Source organism: Pseudophryne corroboree, chromosome 1 (genome assembly GCF_028390025.1).
Source record: "Pseudophryne corroboree isolate aPseCor3 chromosome 1, aPseCor3.hap2, whole genome shotgun sequence".
Lineage (NCBI taxonomy): Eukaryota > Metazoa > Chordata > Amphibia > Anura > Myobatrachidae > Pseudophryne > Pseudophryne corroboree.
In genome coordinates, this window is record NC_086444.1 from 144,884,242 (window position 1) to 144,890,241 (window position 6,000).

Genomic DNA, 6,000 nt, shown 5'->3' on the forward strand with positions numbered 1-6,000 from the left:
CATCCTTAATAGCCAACAATTCCCGGTTACCCACGTCATAATTCATCTCGGCAGGCGAAAATTTACGGGAAAAGTAAGCACAGGGATGAAGGCGATTATCAGACACCCCCATCTGAGAGAGCACTGCCCCAATACCCATCTCAGAGGCATCCACCTCCACCACAAAAGGACGCTCTGGATCTGGGTGTCGCAGCACCTTGGCCGAGACAAATGCCCTTTTGAGACGGGCAAAAGCCGCTTTGGCCTCACAAGACCAGTGAGCAACATCCGCCCCTTTCTTAGTGAGTGCCACCAAGGGCGCCACTATAGACGAAAATCCAGCGATAAATCGTCTATAAAAATTCGCAAAGCCCAGAAAACGCTGAAGCGCCTTCAAACTAGTGGGCTGCACCCAATCCAGGACTGCCTGTACCTTGGAACCCTCCATTTGGAAACCTTCTGGGGAGATAATATATCCTAGAAATGCGACTTGCTGAACTTCAAATTCGCACTTCTCCAGCTTTGCCCCAAGCCGGTGGTCTCTGAGTTTCTGGAGGACTAAGCGTACATGCTTCCGATGTTCCTCCAGGGAATGGGAGAAGATTAGGATGTCATCTAAGTATACAACTAAGAATCTATCCAAATATTCCCTGAGCACATCGTTCATGAAGTCCTGGAAGACTGCCGGGGCATTACAGAGCCCAAAAGGCATCACCAAATATTCATAATGCCCTGAGTGGGTATTAAAGGCAGTCTTCCATTCATCCCCCTCTCTTATTCGGATTAGATTGTACGCACCGCGTAGGTCAATTTTAGAAAAAATGGTGGCAGTACGAAGCTGGTCAAACAAGACCGAAATGAGAGGCAGTGGGTATGAGTTTTTAATCGTGATACGGTTCAATTCCCTGAAGTCGATGCAGGGTCGCAACGAACCGTCCTTTTTACCCACGAAGAAGAACCCCGACCCAACTGGAGACTGTGAAGGTCTGATAAATCCCTTAGCCAAGTTCTCCTGAATGTACTCTGCCATAGCCTGAGTCTCAGGACGTGACAGGGAGTACAACCTGCTCTTGGGAAGCTTAGCATTCAGCAACAAATCAATGGCACAGTCATAGGGGCGATGGGGAGGTAGTACCTCTGCAACTTTTTTGGAGAACACGTCTGCAAAATCTGCATAACATCCTGGCAATCCTGGCAAACTTAGCTGCGAAAGGCTGACTGGAAGGCTCAAGCAACTCCTGAAACAATCAGTACCCCAACTAAGAATCTCCCCAGAGACCCAGTCAAATTGAGGATTGTGGGCCCTTAACCAGGGTAACCCCAACACCAATGGGGCAAAAGTACAGACAGTCACATAAAAGGACAATTTTTCAGAGTGTGTGGCTCCAATAAACAAAGAAATCTGGCTAGTGCAAGAGGTAATTTTTCCCTGGGATAATGGTTCCCCGTTTAACCCACAAATCTCAATTTCCGATGCCAAGGGTACTAAGGGAACAGAGTGTTTCAGGGCGAATTGGCGGTCCATAAAAACCCCGTCGGCCCCACTGTCCACAAAGGCCTCAGTCTTGACAGTTTGACCGAGGATCTTCAAGGTCACCGGAATGATAAAAGTGTTCTTGGGAAATTCTGACTTCTGGCCTGACAGGATATTTCCCATCACCCTCAGGCCCTGAAGTTTTCCGGCTTTTCTGGGCATGATACTACCACATGACCTTTATTCCCACAGTACAAACAAAACCCCTGCTGTCTCCTCCGCGTCTTCTCACGCGAGGAGAGGCGGGTAGCCCCAATCTGCATAGGCTCCTCGGAAAATTCCTCAGAGTCTGAGGTTCCCTTGGGAAAGAAGGAAACCTCGGTCTCCCTTTCAAGCCTACGCTCTCTCAGCCGTCTATCCACCCGGATGGATAACTGCATGAGCTGATCCAAGCTATCAGGCAAGGGATATTGTACCAGTTGATCTTCTATCTGGTTAGAAAGACCTCTTCGGTACTGGTGTCTCAGGGCTGGGTCATTCCACTGGGTATCATGGGCCAACCTCCGAAACTCCGTACAATAAACCTCAACTGGCCTTCGCCCTTGCTTAAGGATCGAAATCTGAGCCTCGGCTGAGGCCGTCTTGTCAGGGTCATCATACAACATGCCCAGTGCCGTAAAAAAAGCATCAACACTCTTAAGCGACGGACAGTCAGGCTGCAACCCATATGCCCAGACCTGTGGGTCTCCTTGTAGCAAGGAAATCACTATGCCCACCCGCTGAATCTCCGACCCAGAAGACTGAGGCCTAAGCTGGAAATATAGCTTGCAGCTCTCCTTGAAACAAAAGAACTGCGAGCGATCTCCAGAAAAACGATCCGGGAGATTTACTTTCGGCTCCTTAACCCCTGAAGGTGCTGCTGCTGCGGGAGCTCCGCCAGCGGCCTGCGAGGTGTGCATTTTAATGGACAAATCATTAAATTGTCGAGTCAGGACCTACACCTGATCGACCACCTGTTGCAAAGTATTTTGAGGGGTATGCTCCATATTCCCACAAAATTTCAACAGGAGTATTGGGCTGCTGAATATGTTATGCACACCAGTGCCAGCAGGAATGTATTGGTGTCTGAACGGAGAGGGATGCAAAACAAATGAACTCACAGACAGACTGGGGAATATGACATTACATACACAGAAGGTGATAGGGTAACAAAATAAACACAAAGTGAACAGAGAAGCCCAAAGGCTAAGAAACTGTGTGTCTCCCTAGTATTAGGAATGCTCAGATGGAAAGAAGCGAGATGTTGTGATTTAATACGTAGAGAACCCAAAATGCTGTTGCTAAGGGCAACAGCAAAACCCTAAAGGGTTACCAACGGGTGTGGCAGTAAACTCCTTGGTCAGAGATGGAATAATAGACACAAGGAGAGTCTCCACAATCCTAGTCCTCACTTGCAGTGCACTGGTTCAGCTTACTGCCGCTAAACTGACACCAGAACACCTTGCACAGTGAGAAAGGATTTTGGCAGGCAAGTCTGAGAATACAGCCGCAAACTTGCTAGATTCACAGAGTAGCAAAAGAACCCCAGCAGGTTAAACGACTGACTCCAGTCTTACTGCTAGGTCTGGATTGGCAGAGTGTAGTACCAAATCCCAAGGCCTATTTGCAGTAAGCAACAAACAAATACAAAGTTACACAGTACTAGCTAACTTTCAGGAACTGACTAACCAACAAAGATTCAGCAGCATCTGCCTAACCTGAGAAGAGGGTTTATATAGCAGGTACTGTCCACGCCCCACTCAGACCTCACAGACTGTGAGCACAAAAACCAGCACCGGATCCCCTGCCGTGCACAGAGCCTGTAACCACTGCACAGCAAAAGACCCGAACCGGAGTATCAGCTACACTCAGGTTACTCCGCTAGCACTTGTCTCCCGGTTGCCATGACGACGTGGCAGCACAGGGCAGGAGACCCTAACACAGAGACCATGTTTTGGAGTGGATTGCAGGAATCTCCTGACCATTAACACAGATATTTTACAGTGGATCATGAAACTCACCTCACCGATTGCTTAGATATTTAACCTGTGCCTCTAGTCCACACACATACAGGCGCAGGGTGCAGTGGTGGCAGCCAAGATCCAATACTGAGTAACATACCAGCTAGCCGGGCGTGTGGAAGTTGATGAGCCTCTCGCAGCCTGTATGGTGGAAGTCTGGAAGTCTACCCCAGAGCTCAGAGCCTGGTCCCTTCAATCATGGAGTACAGACCCTGCCAAATCCTCGCAGTGTACAAGGCCAGGTGTTAGCCCAGGCACAACATGTCTAAACAGTATAAGGGATTGTTGGGGGTGATTGTTGGGAGAACGTAGGGGGCTTTTGGAGCAACTCGGGTTTCTGAGGGCATGTAGGTAAATCTGCAGGGTATTTTGGGGTGCATGCGAAATCTATTCTAAGGGTATGCAGTTCCTCGCTCTTTCATTAAATGTTACGTTTAAACTCTTTACTGAAATTTTTAAAGTTAATGGCCATTGGCAGTTACATTCCTGAAGAACAGAAAAACTAACCTAAAATTTTAGGTAACACACAAAATTATTTTTCTTTTTAATTTAACTGAAAGCATTACATTACTACTGCTTCATCCAGTCTGATACTTCAGTGTTATTACATGGTCACTGCATACATGATGTTTTCTCCCACATTCAGCCCCCATCTCCCCCTTCCCGACCCTCCTTAATACATCAAGTTATACACGTGCAAATGAAGCAATAAATTGCATTAGCACCGACACAATCCACCAACAAAAGTCTATTTATTCTCCAGTTACTGTGTACTGTTAATCCAGACCATAAATGAAGAAATGTTATCTATTTCAATTAATAATGGTGATTGAAATGAGGAGTGCTGGCCATTTGGATAACATAGCAGATGTTTTAAAAGATCATCTTTCATGTTCCCTGCTCACTAGATATTTGCAGATGCAAACTGGCAGAGGTAAAGTCATTTCACAAAATGAGGCTCAGTCTTAAGCATCTGGAAAGCATTACGTTCAAATAGTTTCTGCTTCAGAATGTGCTAGTTACACTACTTCTTTTCAGAGCTAGATAGGAGACACTGGAACCTATAGAACTGGTAACAGATGTATCTGCGCCACTGGCGTTATCGGAATCATGTGCTAGATTCTTCCCTGTATCGTTCCAAGCAGAATCTGCAGAAAAAGAAATGTGTATAATAACAGTGATGAAGAGAGGAGGAAGCTGGAAGAGAAAAAGAAAACGATTCCACCGCTGAGAGAATTTTGGCTTATTACCAGGGAACAAAATGTTCTTGGACGGGATCCAGTGCATGAGTTAACTTGAGAGCAAAGCAATCCATTCAAGAGGAAAAGGGGGCCTCCTCTGAGCCAAGCTGGATGCTGGGGTCACGCACTGTTTATTATATTCAGAAATCTAAGAATTTTTTGCATAGCATTTTTTAATCCGTCCAGTGGAAAATCCTTCGCTTCAACATCTTCCATGGAACAAAAGGGTTTTAGAGTAGGTTAGATCATTCTTAAAGTTAAAATCTTAATTGAAAGCAAACTGCAGAGTACGGATTTGAGAAAACACACACAAAGATGTACGATTATCCGTACATTGGTATGTCCGCTATGAGCTTTGAATTCACCCAGGAACGAAAGATGTGTATGTGAAACATTCCTGTGAAATGAAGGGGTTTATTTACAGTTTTGCTCAGTGAAATCATGCCGTAAAGAGACTTTCCAATAACTTTCTTTAAATTGAAGTCCCTCCAACAATAAACAAGATATTAGAACAACTTGATTATGGAGCTTTAATTACATTACAGAGTATTGATTGGTACAATAGTGAAAAGATGTGTGCTTGTAAACGTTTCATGGTAAGCCATGTGTGATTTCTAGGAATTCAATCCTGGTAAGCAGAACATACAGTAAATGCATTGCTGGAAATGCAAATGCTGGACCTTACATAGACCATGCATTTTTGATCCTTTGATGGTGGCTCTTCCTGTCATTGTGAAGAATTGGATTCAGGCGCGTGTTAACGCCATAGGGGACCCATGTGCAATAGTGCCCCTTCCCCTACACTTCTAAACTTTTGACAGTATTTGGGTCCCCCTTCTCCGTGGCGTCATTTTCCCAGTGTTACTTGAGAAGATAGCAAATACTCTGGGACAGTGCCAGAGCCTTTGCTTTTCACTGCTTGGTGCCATTTTTCCAAAATATCACTGGGAAGATGGTGCCACAGAGGAGGGGGAACTTGATTGCCAGCACCAGGTAGGTATACCCTGGGTGCATGATGTGCAGTGTGGGGACTGCACTGTACACCCTGCACCCATTGTAAATACGCCTGAACTAGATATTACGGCTTGTCGCCGCCATTGTGGGGGAGTGACAAGGCCAGGATCTCTGTCAGGACATAGAGATTTCCTAGCATCTTTGTTGGATCTGTGGTGGCCGGCTTGCATGACCCCATGGGTCATGCAGCCAGCCAATGATGTCGCAGATACTCCGATGCTGCGTCCTAGGA

General features: G+C 46.1%; 1 long non-coding RNA gene across 1 annotated transcript in view; it reads right to left on the reverse strand.

Annotated features, from left to right (window-relative positions):
- The window catches only part of LOC134997763 (uncharacterized), a 113,725-nt gene extending 110,071 nt beyond the window's left edge, over positions 1 to 3,654 (reverse strand). Inside the window, exon 1 of the long non-coding RNA XR_010200580.1 lies at positions 3,514 to 3,654. This is a non-coding gene — a long non-coding RNA (uncharacterized LOC134997763). The remainder of the gene's footprint in view (positions 1 to 3,513) is intronic.
- Between the last annotated feature and the right edge of the window lie 2,346 nt (positions 3,655 to 6,000).